Consider the following 20,761-nt stretch of genomic DNA (forward strand, 5'->3'; position numbering starts at 1 on the left):
CAATGACTGAGTTAGGTGCTGGTGAGTCAGAAACAAAATGTTACAATGTTTCTGATCTCAAAGAGTTTCACCTCTACCAGGTTTGAGTTAATAGCTCAAAATTCAACCACGATGGTTTAGCCACTTTGGATCGCTAAAAGAGGACCATTAACTCCTCTGTGTTTCAGCTGGTTACAGAGAACGTTGATGATGGCTGCTCTCTCATGTAGTCTGAGATCTGGTACTGCGAAGCCCATTTTCTTTCCAGTTTTCTCAATTATTTCCCTTAAGAGTCTTAACATTTTCTTCCTCCAAATGAATTTCATTATTATTTTGTCTAGTTTCGTAAGTCACCATTTGGTAGTTTGATTGGTATAGTGTAATCTATAAATTAATTTAAGTAACATTGTCATTTTTATTATGTTAACAGAGCCCAAATTTAAGGGTTTTTTTTAGTTCATTAAGAGTATTTTATTATATTCATAAAATTCCTACATGTTCTTTTGAAAGTGAACTCCCTGATATTTTATACATCTGTAACTATGTTTAAAGAAATTTCTTTGTCTGTGTCATCCTGTTGGATTTTGTTGGTACTATACAGAAGAGATGGTAATTTTTGTCTATTAATTCCATATCCTGCCACACAGCCAGTCAATCAACAAGCATTTATTAATGGCCTGCTATGTGTGAGGCACTATATTAAGCACTGGGTACGTTAAAAGAAAGGCAAAAAATAGTTCCCACCTTCAATTACTAGAGGAGACAACTTGAAAACAACAATGCATAAACAGGATACATACAGGGTAAGCTGGATAATGCCAGAGGGAAGGCATTAATATTAAGGAGGACTGGGAAAGGCTTCTTGGAGGAGATGATCCTTCACCTGAGACTCAAAGGAAGCTAGAAAAGCTAAGAAGAGTAGATGAGAAAGGGGAGAGGTTCAGAGATGGGGGATTCTGGTGGAAGTGACCAGAATCAGGAGACTGAGAGTTACATGTGAGGCACAGCAAGACTGGTATGACTGGATCACAAAATATGTAAGAGGCATAAGGTATAAGAAGACCAGAAGGGTATAAAGAGACTAGGTTGTTTTTGGTGGTGTTCAGTTGTTTCAGTCATGTCCAACTCTTCATGATCTCATTTGGGGTTTTCATGACACAGATACTGGAGTGGTTTGCCATTTCCTTCTCCGGCTCATTTTATAGATGAGGAAACTAAGGCAAACAGGGGTAAGTGGCTTGCCTAAGGTCACACAGTTAATAAAAGTGTCTAAGGCCATATTTCAACTCATGAAGATGAACCTTCCTGATTCCATTTCCAACATTCTATCTACTGGGCCACCTAGCTATCTGTTCCAGGTTATAGAGGGTTTTAAGGGCCTGATAGAGAATTTTATTTTTGATCCAGGGGAATAGGGAGCCACTAGAGTTCATTGAATAAGGGAATGACACAGTCAGATTTGTGCTTTGTAGTTGTTCAATAATTTTATAATTATATCTGACTGTTCATGATCCCATTTAGACTTTTCTTGGCAAAGATACAGGAGTGGTTTGTCATTTCCTTCTCCAGCCCATTTTACAGATGGGGAAATGGACTTCAGTGACTTGCCAGGGTTTCACAGCCAGTAAGTATCTGTGGCCAGATTTGAACTCAGGAAGATAAGTCTTCCTGACTCCAGGCCTGGCATTCTACCCACTGTACCACCTGGCTGCCCCAATTTGACAGGCCAAATGAAAGATGGAAGAGAACAGAAAGAAAATTGTAACAGAGATCAACTCACAGGCTATTGCAGGAGTCCTGTTGTTAGGCATGGAGGTCCTGGACAGCGACAGTCAGAGAGAAGGTATAGTTGATATGAAGTAGAATACCAAGCCAGGGGGGTTGAGAGGACAGTGGTGTCCTTGACTGGCATAGGAAGATTTGTAGAGGGGAGGTTTAGTTCTAGACTTGTTGGCTTTTAGATGTCTACAATATATCAGCTTTGAGATGGTCAAAAGGCAGCTCAAAATATGAAACTGGAGGTCAACAGAGAGGTTAAATATGGAAAAACAGATTTGAGTATCATCACCATAGACATGATAGTGAATCCATGGTTGCTGATGGGATCACCAAGTGAAGTAATATACAGGAAGGAAAAAAAGATGGCCCAGGACTGAGCTTTGAGGCACACTCAAGATTAGCAGGGATCACTGGGGAGAAGATCTAGCTCAGGAGACTATGAAAGAGTGGGCAGATAGGAGGAGAACAAGGAGAAACTGTTGTCAAGAAAAACTAGAGAAAAGAGTATATCAAAAAGAAAGGTTTTACAGACAGTGTGAAAGGCTGTGGAGAGGTCAATAAGGAGGAAGACTGACAAGAGACCAATTAGATTGTGCTATTAAGACATCATTAGTAATTCTGGAAAAAAACATTTCAATTGCATAATGAGGTTGGAAGCCATAATCCAAATAGTTTAGAAAAGAGTGAAAGGGAAGGAAGCAGAAGCATTGATTATATGAACCTTCTCAAGAAATTTAGCTACAAAAGAGATATTATATATAATATATAATATGTGTATATTATATACATATATTTATATAATACATATTTAAATATACTTATATTTTTAAATTCTTTACTTATTGTTCTGTTAATCTGTGTATTTTACTTTTTGCAAATATTCGTTCATTTCATTGAAGTTATCATTTTTTATTGGGACACAATTGGGCATAATTGCTTTTTAATCATTTTTTTATATCATCATTTGTTATTTTTCCTTTTCATTTTTTTTTATATTGACAATTTGATTTTACTCCCTTTGGTTGGGTTAGGTAATGGCTCACCTTGTTTTGTTTTGGTTTTGGTTTTTTCAAAACAGCAATTTTTAATTTTAATCAACTCAATGGAGGTTTTTGTTTTATTTTCAAGTTTATCTCATTGATTTATAGAATTTTTATGCTTAGTTGAGTTTTTTGATTTGTTGCTTCAGTGGTTTTTTGTTTGTTTGTTTACTTTCACCCACAATAAATTGATCTGCTGTATCTCTCTTTAGTTATCTAAGTGTTTAGAGATAGCCATTTTCCCTAAGCACTGATTAAGCTCTATCCCAAAAGCTTTGGTATATTGTCTCAAAGTGGTAATTTTCTTGGATGAAATTATCTGTTTTTCTTCTGATTTCTTTGACTTAACCATTCTTTAGGATAATAATATTTTGTCACCATTTCAGTTTGAACCCTTTCTTCAAAAGTCTTTTCTCTATTGGTTGTTTCCAATTATCCCGTTCATAGCTAGCTTATAGGTAGATGTTTTCATGTTGTCTCTCCTGTTAGGCTGTGAGATCTTTGAGATCAAGGATTACCTTTTGCCTTTCTTTGTATCCCCAACATTTTAGTACAGTACCAGGCTATTAGTAAATATTTATTTATTGACAGAGATCAATTTTATTCTGTTGTATTAAAGGATATTTAGTATTTCTGCTTTTCTAAATCTTTTATGAATTTTTATGACCTAGCACATGGGCAATTGTTGTAAAAATGCCATGAACAGTTGAACAATATGTCTTTCCTTTCTTTTCCCATTCATTTATTCCCAGAATACATCTAACTTTTCTTTTTAAAAAAAGCTATGCAAATCCTTAACTTCTTCCTTGTTTACCTTTTTATTACTTTTTAACGTGATTCAGAAAGTGGACCATTGGCATTCCCAATCATACTAGCTTTGTTGTCTAATTCCCCCTATAATTCAATTAACTGCCCTTTAAATATCTAGATGCACCTACCATAATGTTTACTATACTACTAACGCATAGTTGAATCATGGGATCATAAATTTTAAATTTTAAAAAATATCTTAAGAATACCTTTTGTTTTCATCTTTTCTGAGTATTCACCACCCCTTCTCTTATGCCTTCTTCTTCCCATTCTCTTCTCCTTTCCCCTCAAAAATCCCCAACCCCCAAAGAAAATGCATTAAGCAAAACCAGCCAACACAGTCTCTATATCTTATAGCCTTTTGAACGTTCTGCCCCAATAGTCTCCTCCAGGTTTTCCTGGCTTCCTTCAAGTCCCAGATACCATTTTATCTTCTACAAAAGCCTTTCCTGATCCTCCTTAACACTAACACCTTCCCTCTAGTGATTATCTCCAGTTATCCTGTGTGTGTGTGTGTGTGTGTGTGTGTGTGTGTGTGTGCGTGTGTGTGTGTATGCTCAACAATTAATTCCTCCTACCACTACATCCAGTCTCGCTGAGCACCATTTCCTTAGTAACTGGATTGGTCTTTCATGATAGAGAGGAGTATGAAAAGTGCCTTTCTAGCTGTCTGGTTCCTCTGTGGTTCAGTTATTTTTCAGTCATGTCCAACTCTTTGTGATCCGTTTGGAGCTTTCTTGGCAAAGATACTGCCGTAGGTGTGCCATTGCCTTCTCCAGCTCATTTTACAGATGAGGAAACTGAGATAAACAGGGTTAAGTAACTTGCCCCAGGATGACACTGCTAGTGTCTGAGGTCAGATTTAAACTCAAGTCTTCCTCACTTCAGGCCTGGCATTCTACCCACTGAGCTTAATAAATGCTTGTTGACTTTGGTAGCAAAGAGTACAGCTCATCCTTATCGAGTTACCTTGTCCACCATCCCTGCTCAACATCTAGGAAAACAACAGCCCTTTTCCAATATTGGGTTAAGATTTGTCATCTTCATCTTTCTGTATGTAATGTAACTATAAATTATTTTATAGTTATTATTCTAATATGGGATACAAAAAAATGTCATTTTAACCCCAGCCAATGGTTTTGGATCTCCTTTCAGCACTGTATGATTATTATTAATTATTGTTATTAAACAATAACTGGTATTTTTATAGTTCATTGACATTTACAAAGCACTTTATATAGTACGTCTCATTTGATGCTTACAAGGCAGAGAGATAAGTAAAACGGGCATTTTTAATTTTACAGATGAGAAAATATGATATTCAAAGAGATTCCATGATATACCAATGGTCACACAAGTAGGGAGCATAAAAGACGAGATTTAAATCTAGGTCTTGCCTCCAGGTCTGGAAATCTTGTTCACTCTATCACTGTGATTAACTTATAAAAGTATCCAGAAATCTGTATCTGAGGAAGAGGAGAGAATTTCAAGCCAATATTTTCCCTCTTTTATTGTTTTCCAAGGAGTCTTTTTTTTCCTTAGATTTCAGAATTTAGCCATTTATAGCCATGCTTATAACCAGTTCAGAATGAACAGTTAACTTCTGTTATTTGTCAGCTATTAATATAACCAGAATTATTGTTCACCTTCCTAGTGAGCCCTTGTGCCCTCTCTGGCCACTTGAAATAAATCAGAACTATCTTAGGTCTCAGTTAAACTAGGATGTATGTGATCCTATCAAAAAAGTAATATATCTTGGATTTTCTCAAAGTAGATTGAATCACGTTTTAGGAGTAATTGAAAACATACTTTACTAGCAAAAAGCGCCAATAAACCAGCAAAAGCATACGAACGCATCCAGGCTCAACTTCTTTATTTTTTAATAAACTGCTATATTGAACCATAGGAATGGTAAAACTGTTGCTTCGTGTCAGGTCAGCACAAAGTGATTGCATACAATCTCCAGAAGGACCGTGCACAGAGAATTCCCATAGACGAGGCAGTAGCTGGAGAGCTTTTCATGGACTCTCTTACGTTAGCTCAGAGACCTCTTCTGCCTCTGTCAAGGAGAGGTGGCATTTCAGTGCTGTGTTGTTGTGGGGTTTTTCAATCTGTTTTCAAATTTATAAAGCATGATTATCTTCCTATCCTAATTATTTTTAAAATAATAATAGATGACATTTAACATTCTGAAGGTGTATAAAGTCCTTTCTATATTTCAACTTATTTGAGTTTCATAATAATTCTAGTGAGGTGAGTCCAGGTATTATTATGCCCATTTTAAAGATGCAGCCAGTGAGGCTCCTCTCACTTTGAAGTGTTTTGTTTTTAATGAAATCGCTATGAAAATATGCTAGCAATCCAATCCTTTTTTCATATACATACACACAACCCCTGCCCAGTTTCTGGAATGTCACATACATACTTCTATAAAACAAACATTGAATTTGGTCTACCTCTTGCAAACCCCCAGAAATAGAAACTCCAGTGTGGTTTGTGGGGCACCAGTACGTTCTGATGGTGGCTATATATCTTTAGATGCCTGCTCCACTGAATCCAGGCTCCCCTCACTTCTCTAACACAGTGAGCAGATTTATATACTCAGTTTATACATATATATTTATATAAATATATATTCTCAGTATATATATTTATATATTCACTTTTAAAAAATTAATTCCATGAAAAGGGCTAATTTTGAAGCTTCTAGGTAAAATAGGTAAACAATTTTAGATCTCTGGTCTTAGGGAGAACAGAAATATTCCATATATTAAAAGAGTGATCTTAGCAGTCATTTGGACTCTCTCAACCTCACTTTTCTCACCTTTTATATGAGGGAATTGGACTAGATGACATGTAAACTTCTCTCCAGTTCCAGTAAAACTTGATGATTCTAGTCACTTGGTCTTTGGTTTCTGATATTTCAAGGTCAGTTCACTCCCAAACACAAGCCAAAAGTCATGCGGAGGAGTGAGTAAATGTTTGTACACAATGTTAGGATGATCCTCTTCCCTTTTGTAAAAATAAAAACAAAAAACCTCCAAGTGCATGTCCAGGACGAGTATCTTTCTTGCAAATGAAGGAGAAAGCATCAAGGTGTTACAGATAATGAATATGATGATAATGACGATGATGTTTCCAATTTGAAAATTTCGAATCTCCTATTATACCCAGATCTGCATGGTATCAAATCATACACTTTCCAAAGTCATGTAGGGATGGAAGGTTTCCTTTGGCCTTCTTTTGGAAGGCAGTTCATTGGAACCCACATGACATTTGGTGAAATCTTACCTCCTTCTTCCTCCCCCCATCAACATAGCTCCATCCTCACCTCTAAAAGCCTATCACAGGATTGAGTCACAAAACAAAATTATAAAGTAGATATGTGTTATTATCAGTCAACCCAAGTTTATAACGTGAGAGATCATACTCTTCACAAATAGGGCAATGGATAAAGCACTGGCCCTAGAGGGAGGAAAACTGGAGTTAAAATCTGGCCTCAGGAACTGACTAGTTTACATGACCTTGGGCAGGTCACTTAACCCTGTTTGCCTCAGTTTCCCCATATTTAAATTAAGCTGGAGAAGGAAATAGCAAATCACTCCAGTATCTTTACCAAGAAAACCCTATATGGGGTCACCAAAAATCAGACACAACTGAAAACAACTGAACAGCAACTACAAAACTATAGCATAATATAATGAAGTATTTTTTGATAACTACTCATCCTATGTGCCAAGTATTACATTAAGTAGCAGGGACACAAAGAAAGGCAAAAAACCATCCTTTTGTCCACAAGGAGCTCAACTTCTCATGGGGGAGATGGCATGTAAGTAACTAGGTATATGAAAGACTGATGCAAAGTGGGAGGAAAGTGACCTCAGAAGAAAATGCAGTAGCATTCTGGAGGGCTGGAAGTCACCTGCAGAAGGTGAAGTTTGAGATGAGTTTTGAAGGAAATTAGGGAAAGAGAAAATTACCATCTTGTATTTTTAAAATGAAAAAAATTGAAGCACTTAGAGTTTGAGGGAAGGAGAAAAGGAGGTGCTAGATCTGAGATTTCATTGGACTCTCAGATGAGGAAATTCCTTCCACCAATGCAGTATGTGGAAAGCACTTGATAAATGCTTGTTGACTGACCGAATGACATTCCTTCTCTATATTTCATCCTGTGACCTCATAGCATGACATGCAACTGATTTCTGCTAAAGCCTGCACATCCCATATAAGCTGCTCCATTTACAGGTTCTTAAAACATGTGGGTCTTGGTGTCCTTAAGGACAGCACACGCTCAGGGGACGTGGACTGGTTCCCACTGCTGGTTTTCCTAAATTCCCACAACATTTTTGTCCCCTGTCCCAACAGCTTTATATAATATAGGGCTGTGGGCATGAGGAGCATGCCAGTAGAAAGGGAATCATGAGCAGAGTTTTTTTTTCACCCGTACAACTGTCGTAAATTAACAAAATCACAGCTTATACCGCAATCTGGTAACTTGGCTCTCATCTCACAAAGACAGGATGAGTACTTCAAGCCAGGCTCCTAATTTTCTCCAAAATACCCACTGACATTTCTTTTTTCGTTAATTTGATTTCTCCATTTACAAAAATTTCAGTTTGGAGGAAACCGGTCCAGGGAGAGATCTGTTTTTGTTTCTCTCAGAAGATCATGTAGTAAGAGCTTAAAAAATGTTATGTAGCATGGATGTATGCTGTGTTTATGACTGTTAATATAGTAAACATGTTTGTCTTTTTCCTGTTTGGAGCAACAATAATAATGACCACTCATAGTTAATCAGCAAGTGTTCTTCAAAAGAACTTTATGAGGAAGATAATATAGGTGTTATTACCCTCATTTAACAGATAAGGAAACTAAGTTTGGGAGATGTTTCTAGCCCTGACTCCAAATCCAGGTTACCAAGGCCAGATCCAGTACTGCCCTTCCCCAGACTGACCATGCACTTCTGTAGCATGGCATCCAAATTTTGTCTACAGTTAATGAGATTATAACTTCAGTCGGGATGTTCTTTTTGTCCTTAATCCAGTACAACAGTGAATTTAGTGTCACTTGCATAGTGGATTCCCAATAAATATTAACTGATTGAAAATAGCCCAGAATAGACCAACGTGTTGGCACATGCTGATAATCTTCAGTATGACGAGGCTGAGACCGATGGATCACTTAAATTCAGGGATTCAAAACTGCAATAGGACCAGAATTAACCAGGAATCAGAACTTAGTCTAGCATCAATATGATGAGCCCAGCCCACTAGTTAAAAGAGAGGGGAACCAAGTCAGGTTGGAAATGGAGCATGTTGAAGCCTCTCTACTAATCCACAGTGGGACTGAGCCTGTTGAGTAGAAGAAATTGGAAAACTGTCTCAAAAGTAAGTAAATAAACAAAAGGGAAAAGAAGAGAAGGAAAAGGAAATGAAGGGAAGGCAATGGAAGGGAAAGGAAAGACTCGACCAGCATTAGCCTTAGTGGTCAAGTTTCAGTTACCAAGATTTAGATCTAACTCAAATCAGGAGGATTTTGAATAGTGATTTTCTTGGTCCATGATATGAGATCGTATTATAAGTAATCAGTATAATCAAACGAAGCATTTTTGATAACTACACACACTAAAACAAGGTCAAAGAGGAACAGATGTTGCAATGAAATCCATGCTATAACAGATTTTATTCCAACAGTCCAGTATCCTAGGAATTAATTCAATCCAATACGCATCTTTGAAGTGTCTGCCATATGCAGGTAGGTGGTGAAGTGGAAAGAGTGCCAGGTCTAAAGTCAGGAAGATCTGAGTTCAAATCTAGCCTCAGACACTTACTAACTCTGATCCTGGGCAAGTCACTTAAGCCTTTGCCTCAGTTTCCTCATCAGGAAAATGAGCTAGAGAAGGAAATGGCAAGCCACTCCAGTATCTTTGCCAAGAAAGCCCTAAAATGGGGTCATGAAGAATGAGACACGACTGAAGAACAATAACAACCACATGCCAGACACTGTGTTAGATACTAGAGCTACAAAGACAAGCCCTCAAGGAACTTTCATTCTACTGAAGGGATGCAATTTGCAAATGGGGTATTTTTGTCTCTAGACAACTAAGTGGCTCAGTGGTCAGCTGAAGTTGGAGTCAGGAAGAAATGAATTCCTATCCTGCTTTAGACACTTACTGGACATGTGACTCTGAACAGGTCACTTAACTTCTATCTGTCTCAGTTTCCTCCTCTGTCAACTGAGGATGATAGTAGCACCTACTTCCAGAGTTGTTGTAGAGATCAAATAAGATAATATTTGTAAAGCACTTTAAAAGCCTTAAAATGTTTTACAAATGCTAGTCATTCATTCTCAGAGAGGATCAATGACATCATGGGGATGATGTCTTGACTTGCACATAAATTGGATCTAAGTGAGACAATTTTTAAATGGATTGGAGTATTCATAATTGTTTGCAGAAAGGCAGAGCGCTAATAATTGAGATCAAGAAGGTCTTCCTAGAAAAACTGACTAATAACTGAGCCTTGAAGGAATATTGGAGATTCTAAATGACAGTGCAGGCATGGGGCCTCAACAAAGGCATGGATGTGAAGGCATTCATAGAGCATTATAAAAATTGAATTATAAAAACAATCATTAAAAATGCATGTTATTTGAATTGAGACATTACCATGACATGGAAATCCTTTTATACTTCTTTCTGTTTGTCACTACCATACTCACCACAATACCCATTTTAAGATAGAATGCCAAATTTGGAAAACACACGTTAGGTCAGGTTGGCTGCAATGCTGAGTGCACTCTGGCAACAACAGTGAGATAAATATGGAAAGATAAATGGGGTCAGATTACAAATGACTTTAATTAAATACTGTTCTAAAGAGTTTGTATTTTATCTTTGAGAAAACAGAAATACACAGAAGTTTCCTGAGTAGGACAGTCAGACTTGTGCTCTTAAAAAAATGATTTCTGTAGTTCCAGAGGATAATAAGGGAGGAGAAATGGGCATCCAGAAGCTCACTTAAGAGGTTATTACTGTTGTCCAAGTGAATAAGAGCCTAAATTAGAAGATTAGAACCTTTCTTCCACTGACACACTAAATGACCTTAGACAAATCATTCCTCTGGGCCTCAGTTTACTCAACTGAAAAATGGGGGTGGAGTGGGGCAAGGATTGAACTAGATGATCATTAAGTTCCTTCCCATTTCTAAATCTATGATCCTATGATTATATTTCTGCATCTCCTAAAAGCACATGTAGGTCTTTTCACCTGGAAGCTTGATGGAATGACCAGAGAGATGAGTTATGGAGGCCCCTGATGGAACTATAAGCCTTAAATCCTTGGAAGGTCCAAGGGAATGTTGGTTTCTCAAGCTCTCCATCCACTAGGCAACCCTCTGTTTGCAGAAAGAACAAGGACAAATCTTTTCAATTAAATCCATATTTTAGAGAGAAATTAAAAACAGGAGCATTTGATAATGAGACGATCATTCCATCTCTGCTTGCTGCAAGCTTCATGAGCGTCAGAAAACCTCCTTCTCTTCTGAGATCTAATGTCACCAAAGCCCATGATGAAATCCATGTGCCATAGCTCACAGATGGTTAGTGTTTATTCTCGGCAGGGTTTGTTTCATGTTGTAGGTTTTTCTTGCCATGTTTTGTTCTTACCCCAGCCCTTAGCAATATAAATGAGGCAGTTGGCATTTTCCTTACACATCTATCTGCAGCCTACCCAGATGAAATATGAATTATATCTGCACTGAATGTTCTGTTTTTGTCTTTTAGATTATCCTGTAGGGAAGAATACTCCACTCTCCACAGGCAGTGTTTGAGAAATTAGCATAGTTTAGCTGGCTCTACTTCTTGACTCAGTTTACCTTGTGGCTTTCTACAAATAACTTTGTCAGAAGTTACCTGAGTAATTCCAGTTACATCCTCTATGACATGAATAGAAAATCAGCATGAGAGTGATATAATGAAAAGAGCACTAAACTTGGGATCCAGGAAGACATGAGTTCAAATCCCACCGAAAATACTAGCTATGTGACAGATGGAGAAGTCACTTGACCTCTCTAAACCTCAGTTTCCTCCCTTGTAAGAAAAGGACAATAATAGCATTGCCTCATTGGGTTATTATGAGGATCAAGTAAGATAAAGTTTATCAAGTGATTTGCAAACTTTAGGATACTACATAAATGATAACCATTTCCTTTTCTCTCCAATGTGAAAGGAATCTGAGGAAGATAAGTGGAAAACCAAGGGAAAGAATTCTGAGCTCAGAGACAATGCTCCTCTTTCCATCCTAATTAAGACTCAGTCCTTCACTAAGTGTAGAGCTTTGGTCAGATCTCTCCTTCCCTCTAGGCCTCCTGTAAAGATCCATAGGAGGCCGAAAGTTTCCTATCTCAGTAGTTTTTAGATCTAACACGAATCAGGAGTCTTCAATCTTCCAGCAGCGAGTTTCTCTCTTTTCTCTTCATTGAAGATTTGAGTTCCTTGGGGAGGAAAAATGGGGCCCTGGTAGGAAAGTCATGAGTAGGGCAAAGAAGGAAAAATAACTCCCAACTGTGTTTCCTTTCCTTCTGAGAAGGAAACTTTTCTACTAGGAAAGTCAGTAGAGACAAAGTGCGATCAGAAGAGAGAAGGAGATTGACCCGGTAAGACCATAAGATAATAACTAGCATTTATCCTGGGTGTCCCAAAAGTCTTGATGAAGTTTTAAGCTTTAATAACTTAGAGCTTTAGGTGCTTTAATATGATGCTTCAGTTCTCTAAGGCATACGAGGCATTTTACACGCATCTTATTTGATACCCAAAACAACCAACCCTATGAGGCAAGTCCTAAAGGTATTATTATCCCCATTTTACAGATGAAGAAACAGATTCAAGTCAAATGATTTGCTGATGATCCTGTAGCTAGAAAGTATCTGAAGTAAGATTCCAAATCAGCCCTCTTTCCACGGCACCACACTGCATTCCCTCAAATTCACCCATTCAATTAATGGAACACAGGATCTAGTCTAACCCTCTCATGTTAATGTTTTCTTTATTAACAAGAATCCTTTCTCTCACCCTCACAATAACTCTCCTAATTAAAACAAAAACAAAACGAGAACTTTGTAGTTCATATCTGCATTTAAGCAAATTCCCTCCTTGTCCATGTCAAAAAAGCTACCTCTCATTTTCATTTCAAATCCATCGCCCCTCTCTCTGTAAGGAGTTGGGTTACTTCAGCTTTGGTCCCCTAAAATTGCAATTTGTCATTGTGTTGATCAATATTCTATAGTCTTTCAAAGTCCCAACCCTTTCAAATGGGGAAACTGAGGCTCAAAAATTTTGTGACCTTCCCCAAAGTCACTAATAAAGAACATAGCCAGGATTTAATATTAATTCTTTTGAATCCAAATCTAGTGCTCTTTTTTTCCACATACTGGTTGGGGAACCATTACTCTTAGGTTATTGATTTCTCAAAGTGTGGTCTGGAGAACTCTGGGAGTGTTTGAGACCCTTACAGAGGTCTATGAAGTCAAAACTATTTTCATAATAATATTAAGATGATTTCATTTCCAATATGGTAAATATTGATACATATCAATATGGTATATAATGTGACAAATATCAACAATCCACATAAACCAAAATTTTTTGGGGTCCTCAAAAATATTTGAGAAGTAGAAAGGACTTCTGAGAACTGCTGAGCATTGTTTCCTACTCATTTCAGCAGATCCCATTGTTAAAGACTGTTTACACCAAAGATTTTTGACACTATCCCTTAAAATTATTTCAGTTGCTATTGTGTGGTGAATCACACAACTAAAATGGATGTACAGAAGGAGGCTGATTTCATCCAGACCTCTTTCTCTAAATAGCGCTCTTTATCTAAAACAGATGACTAGCTATACTATTTTAAATGTAGTCAGTAAAAGAGATTATACTAGAGCAGTCAGTCCCCCATCCCATTGTTTTGTGTAGCTAGGAAGGACTTTGCTCTTTCTAAATGAAATTCCTCTGATCACATTCTTGTTAATTCTAGCTTCTTCCTGACTAACTTGCCTCTTGGTACTATCCATTTCTCAGAAAGGGGAAAGGAGAAGGGAAAGAATATGACAAGAGCGAGTTTGAGGGTAGATACTCAAGTACTTGTATTTGAACAAATGAAAAATGTCTATCCCTTATTTCAATCAGTGTCTCAGAGATTTTCCAAAAAGTACTGTTAACACAAAGGAAATAAGAATTATGCAGACAGACAGACATGAGCCACAGTTTGTGATTTATTTAAAATTGTATTTTATCATTCACGTCTGTTTCAAAAAATAATATTTCAGTACCATCTGTGTCTGGAGTTTTCTCCTTAGGGAATTATAGTTACAGAAGAGGGTGGGAAGGAGACTGGGTGGGAGGAGACTAGGTAGGTCCAATTCATGAATGCTGTGGAGCATTATCTAATATGCTAACTGACTTCTCTAACATTGTGGACCAAAAGATGAAGTCTCCTGACCAGCTGTCTTGGAAACATTGAATCATCATTCTTGCAGTAGCTAAGCCATCACTTAAAAGGATGAAACATTTTGGGGTTGGGGGGAGGAATGAGAAGAGGGAAAAATAGCAAATGTTTTTTTTTTTTAAAATTAAAGACCAGAAATGAATGGGAATTTTATATTTTTTTTTCCATTTTGACAGAAATATTGCAAATAGTATTGGTTTTGGGGTGCTGGTTTCTGCTTTTTTTGTAACTGTCTGGCTAAAATAAAACAAATGTTTTCACTTAGTTGGGGGGGGGGATCCTGTCTCAAATAGTACTATCTGGTTTCTAGTGCACTTAATTAAGGAAGTTGTTAAGTGTCCTCCTGCATGTCATCAAATGTCCTTCTTCGAGTTGATTTCAATTTTTCATTCATCCATTTCAGTTTCTATGTTCTCACTATTTAATCCCTTGGTGTGCGGTTCCTGAAGTAGAATTATTACTTCTCAAATGTAAACATGCACTCATATTCTTCATGGTCTCTAAGTGTTAGAGTTGACAAGACACTTGGAGGCTGAACTCACTCTGGGAGGTAAAACTCATCAAGGCCAAAGCCATCCAAATATCTAAAAGACTAATCCAATGCATTCCTCCCAGTTCAGAGATGGAAAAACAGAGACATGGTGAGTGCTTGCCCAGGGTGAAATTGTTAGGGCTGGCAGGGACTTTAGACAGGATTTAATCTAAGCCCTCCTTTCATAAATGAGGAAGCTGAGACCCAAAGACGATGTCCAAAGTCACACAGCTAGTTGGTGGAAGAGCTAAGTTTTCTCTCTGTTATCTTATATCCGGGGATGCAAATTACGTCCCCTTTTCTCTCTGTGTAATGGAACTAAGGCTGTAAGAACAATAAAAAATGGCTTTAAGAGTCAGGAGAAGAGGTAATAGGTTTTATTGATGAGATTATATGTAGAAGCAGCCAAACCTGATGGAAAAGCTTTTGCTTAGTAATCAGAAGACTTGGACTTTAATTCTGATACTTAATTCAGTATCTTAAGGTATTTGCAACCCAGTGACATGCTTGTAGATGTTTAACAACCAGTTTGGGGGACAGGGGTAGGGGAAGGTGGGAGTGTATCCCAGGACACACTTTTAAGTGTAATCTGCAATATTAAGGTTTTCTTCATCACTTTCTTAAGTGTAGAGCATCAGCTAAACAGACAATCAATCCCTACCCCAAAGAGTTCACAGACCTGGATTCCCACTGAAATTAAAACAGAACAAATAATAATAACAATAAAACACATACAACATATATCAACAACACAACAGCAATAAAAAAATATCTAACATTTCCATAGCACTAACTATATGCCAGGCACTATGCTAAGCACTTTACAATTACGATCTCATTTGATCCTGACAGCAACCTGAGAAGTAGATACTATCTCATTTCACAGATGAGAAAACAGGCAAACAGAGGTTAAGTGACTTGCCAAGAGTTACCCAGCCAGATTACTAAGAATCTAAGACAGGCTTTGAAGTCAGTTCTTAACTGCAGACCCAGTGCTCCATCCCCTGTGCCACAACCTTCTTGATGGAAGATATAAATATACAGGAAGAAGAATGAGGAAGTGTGAAAGATGGTGATTGCAAAGCAGTAGAGATAAAAATGTATGCTGCCCCTAATGCAAACTAGCAAAGTGACCCTGCACAAGTCACCTAACCACTCAGTGCTCTAGACAGCTCTCTAAGATTGTAACTGGCAAAGATAGTTTCCTTATCCAGGAGTTCTCTATACTCATGAAATCACAGATATAATCCCTGTCACCATAGAAGGATAGATAAACCAAACATTTTTTTTAAAGCAGCTACATTCAGATCTCTGCATTTTCGGAAAATTTCTCCAATAACTAAAGAATGAGTCTAGAGAAAAGCTCTGAATCTGGCCTCTTTGGGGAAGGACAGGACCAGGCATTGATTTAAAAGTTAAGTCTATGGCCATGGATGTGGAAAAAATGAAATGAAAATTCAGAAGCTAAATAGCCTAGATAAATATCCTTTAAATCCAAGTTTAAACTCTAAATTGAGTTTGGGGGCATGAATTATGCATCTTGACTATCTTAATGGATCAATTTAACTGGATTATGGTTCAGCTTTCTGCCTTAAAACCCAAGTCAGTTTTCCCTGGCATCTACCAAAAGTGTGTGGAACCATTCAGCTTAGCATTCCGTCAAGAGGTATAATTAAATTCACAGTGAATAACTACAGCATTTTCAATGAAACTATATTATCTAGTTTATATCTGATGTCATGAGAAGAAAAAATAATTCATATTTCCCCATTAAAACATCTGATTTGTTAGCTCTTCCCTTTGAAATTCATTGGTTATTCTTATGTATAGAAATTACTTATTGCTTCAATTCATCGTGAATGCTTTTAGAGCTGAGAATGAAATAAATTCGCCGTTTAGTTCTCAAAAGCAAATTGGCTCCTAGAATGAAAACCTGTGATTGAAAATTGTGCTACATGAAAACATTGGCATATAAGCTTTTGGATGGAAGGCATTTTCTTTTTTGTTTAGGCACTTAACACAGTGCCTTGGAAGTGCTTAATAACTATTTCTTGAATTGTTGAATTAAAAAATTACATCACTTTGAAATATTCCACCTTCATTTCTGATGACTATTTCCTTTTTGTAGCTTGATCTTTTTTCCAGTGGTTTGGAATAAATAATGTGATCCATGCAGCACAGTAGTCTAGACCTCAGATAACGGTTGTAAGGTGCAGGTGGTAGAAGGTCACATTCACATTAACTCCAAGGTTAGCATCATGCCCCTAAGCATTTCACTTTCTCTCATTAGCATATGATGGAACTTTGGGGCAGAAATTTATCAGATTCACCTCCTCCTCTTGTAGGTACCAAATCATAAAAACTATCCATCTGCAAGGCAAAAGATTATTTCACTTTTTTTATTCCAAATTCCCAAGTAAGAAATAAATAAATGACTTTTAAAGAAAACATTTCCCCTGTTTGACTTTTTCTTTTACCCTCTTCTCTTTTGATTGTGGCTCTGAGATCATTCAACTTTGCATATTCTTTGGTAAGAGTAGCTAGGTGGCGCAGTGGACACAGAAACTGGGTTTAGAATCAGGAAGACTCATCAATCTGGCCTCAGCTGTGTGACCCTGGGCAAATCACTTCACCCTGTTTGCCTCAGTTTCCTCATCTGTAAAATGACCTGGAGAAGGAAATAGCAAACCGCAGCAATATCTTTGCCAAGAAAACCTCAAAGAGTCAAGATAACTGAAATGGTGGAACATTAAAATGGTTTGGAAATGGCCTCTTGACTTGCCTGAATTTGTCAAACAGCCATTGGTACAGGTACAGCCAAGACAGTGTTTCTTCTGAAAACTGGAGCATCTGACAAGTTTATGAATAAATATCGCCAACAGAGTCCAACTGCTCAGTATGCACGGCCCCAGAAAAATCGGCAATTTCAGCTTGTGCTTGGGGTGGGTGGCTTCCACTACTCTTGTTTACACTTACTTTTTGCCTACTGCTTAAAGACAATAAATCTCGATCACTCACCACTTTTCAATTTAAAAGGAAGCATCTTTTGTAGAGAGATCATTTGGAAATGGATAGTTCTTGGAAAACCAATAGACCCTGGAAGACCCAAAGTCAGAGGGGGCTCTCGAACTCTGTCCAAAAGAGCCTCCTCATGGAGGGGACTCCCTTGTCTGGTGAGCCAAACCAAACATACTTGGCTGCAAGCAGCCTTCCTTTCCACCCAAGCAGTTTGGGAGATGGAGATTTGGGTTTCTGTTTTGCTACTCCACCCAGATTCCATTACATTTTTAATATACCTTTGTAATGAAATACAATGTATGCGTTAAAAATTCTTTGAGAGTGTCTCAGAAGGAAGTAAAACAATATCCTGTCAAGTGCCTCAAAGAAAAAGCCAACTATTTCAGTTATTTAGCTCATCATTCTCGCCTCTGGTTTTACTATTGAAGGGTCATGCTATTTACTGGGTGAAATCAACACGTTGTCCCAATAAATTCCCAGAGCTTTTCAGAATTGTGACGGCCATGGACAAGTATCCTAATGCAAGGCTAAGCTTTCCAAGATTTGGTCAGAGAAATCAAACTGGATAGGAAAGTTCAGAGGTTATCTTTGTCCAAAACAGAAGTAAGGAATGTGTTTTGTCACTGTTATCATGGATGTTATTTTACAGTAGATTTGCTCATAATAATCTGCACCTAGGTGGCGCTGGACCTGAAGTCGGGAAATCTCATCCTTCTGAGTTCAAATCTGACTTCAAGACATTTACTAGCTCTGTGACCCTGGGCAGGTCATTTAACCCTGTTTGCCTGTGCTTTCTCATCTGTAAAATGGGCTGGAGAAGGAAATAGCAAACCAGTATCCTTGCTAAGAAAACCCAAATGGGGTCACGACAAGTAGGTCACAGCTAAACCACAACAAAAAATTTGGGTTTTTGCAATTGAATAATATTCTAAATGCAGTAGAGAAGTTCATTACTTAAGGAATTTCTACAATGATTTCCTTTTTAAAAATCATTTTCAATAAAGCATCTTTTTGTAATCTAACCCCTTAAAGTGTAAGTTCAGATTTTCTGACCTTGGGTTTCTTTCAAATACCACCTTCTACATGAAGTCTTTACTGATCTGCTTTCCACGCCCACCTCACAGCTGCTAATGACTTCCCTCCCAAACTGCTAGAATTTATCCTTTTAAAATTCACTCTATATATCCTCATCTTCCCTGTCATTACGTAAACTCCTTAAGAGTAGGAATTGTTTCATTGGTTGTATTCCCGGTGTCCAGCATGTTTTGCACATAGTAGGTGCTTAATAAATGATTGATTGGGTGAAGTAAAGTGCATATGTAGTAATAGGCTCTTCACCCTGAAATAGCGGCGTACAAAGTCAGTGATGATGAGAATGATAGGTTCGGTAAAAATGTGCGCAATTGGAACTCCTTCAGAAAACTGCTCCTTTCAGTACGAAACTAGATATTCTCTGACGATGGATCATTGTAGATTGATGGGTCAGCCTTCCTGTAGACTGAAAAAAATTTTCACTTCTAATTTACTAGAGCAAAAATGCCTCAAGTAACAATATACGACTAATTCCATCCTCTCTAGCAGTGAGGCAAAGGGAGCATCTTTTAGTTGTGTGTTGCATGCACAACTGTCAAGGCTTCCATGTGCTTTTAATCTACAAAGTCACAAAGTGAATTGGTAAGGGTGGGGAGATGACTGAGACTCACAAACCTCTAACCATAAAACACAGGGAGCATTTTTGGATCCTTCAATAGCTGAATGGTCTTCCCTTTTGCAAGTGACATGGTGCCCCATGAGAGGTGACATCTTCCCAGAAAAGAAAATACTTTAGTATTTTATTATACATATGCATATGTATGTTAATATATATTAAATTTAGGTAACTCAAGAGAACAGGACATACTTTATATCTGTTCTCCAAATTGCAGGCTAATATCTATTAATCTATGGCAAAGATATTTGGTGGTCTCCACTGCTTCCCCTCACCTTCCCTCAAACAATTTCTCTTTCTTTTTTTACTGCACATTGTTACTCTAGGATATTTTAATTAAATTTATTAAGCATCCACTATACAAGGCACCGTGCTAAGCACTGGAAATACAAAAACAAAAATGAAAGAGCCCCTCTCTTCAAGGAGGACAAAAACATACACAGATAAGCAAATATAAGGTACACGCAAGAATATATTTGGGTCTCATTTAGGGGGCATAAAAACAAGAAGAGAAAAATCAGTTTCCAACTGTTCATTTTAAGAAAATTTATAATATTTTGATAGGAAAATTTGTCCCTCAAGAAAACCAACCAGGATAAACTCTCTAGATGTACTCCCTTGTTTTTTTCCCCTTGAGCAGCTGTCTAGACTCCCTTTCTTTTTTGAATGCTGTATTTCTCAAGGATATCTTCTATTGAATGAATGAATAAATGAGCATTTATCAAGTACTTACTATGTGCCAACAACTGTATTAAATGTTTGGCACAGAAACGTAAAAACATCTCTACGTTTAGCTCACATTCAAATAGGCAAAGACACATGTAAGAAGCTTCAGGTCCAAGTCAACATCTACAAGCCCAGACCAACAATTCATCTGCTATTTACTGTCCTAGAGAGTTGCTTGGACACTAAAGGGCACTAAAGCACCCGTGGGCACAAAACAAGCATGTTTTGTAGGCAAGATCTGAACATAGGCTTTCCTAACTCTAAATAACAATAACTGATATGGAGCACTTTAAGGTAGAATCCCCAAAAATATATCTCCCCTAGAAGATGTCTGCGTATTTCTGAGGGTTTGATGGCAGTAGGTTGGTGGTCTGGGGTCATGGCCGGCTTAATTGACTATGGATAAATAGTTGAGTAGCCATTGGTATTAGTGGTTGAAGGGATGTCAAACTCCATCTCAGAAAAAAGTGGCTCTTCTTCACGATGGCTGTGAGGTCATTCTAGAAGCAGAATTAGACCATGGTTGGGAGTTACTGTAATTCCCAGGGCACTTGGACGCTGAGACCTTGGCTGCTTGCACAAGGTGCAAGGGAAAATGATCATAAAGGTAGTGGCAGTGGTTTCACCCGCCTGACACTTGTCAATTCCTCAGTCTCCCTCAGGTTACC

At 37.7% G+C, this 20,761-nt stretch overlaps 1 protein-coding gene across 2 annotated transcripts in view; it reads left to right on the plus strand.

Annotated features, from left to right (window-relative positions):
* Nucleotides 1-20,761, plus strand: part of COL8A1 (collagen type VIII alpha 1 chain) — a 222,784-nt gene that overhangs the window by 24,301 nt on the left and 177,722 nt on the right. The gene's annotated exons all lie outside the window — the stretch shown is intronic.

The sequence above is a fragment of the Notamacropus eugenii genome, chromosome 5, assembly GCF_028372415.1.
Source record: "Notamacropus eugenii isolate mMacEug1 chromosome 5, mMacEug1.pri_v2, whole genome shotgun sequence".
In the NCBI taxonomy this organism is placed as follows: Eukaryota; Metazoa; Chordata; class Mammalia; order Diprotodontia; family Macropodidae; genus Notamacropus; species Notamacropus eugenii.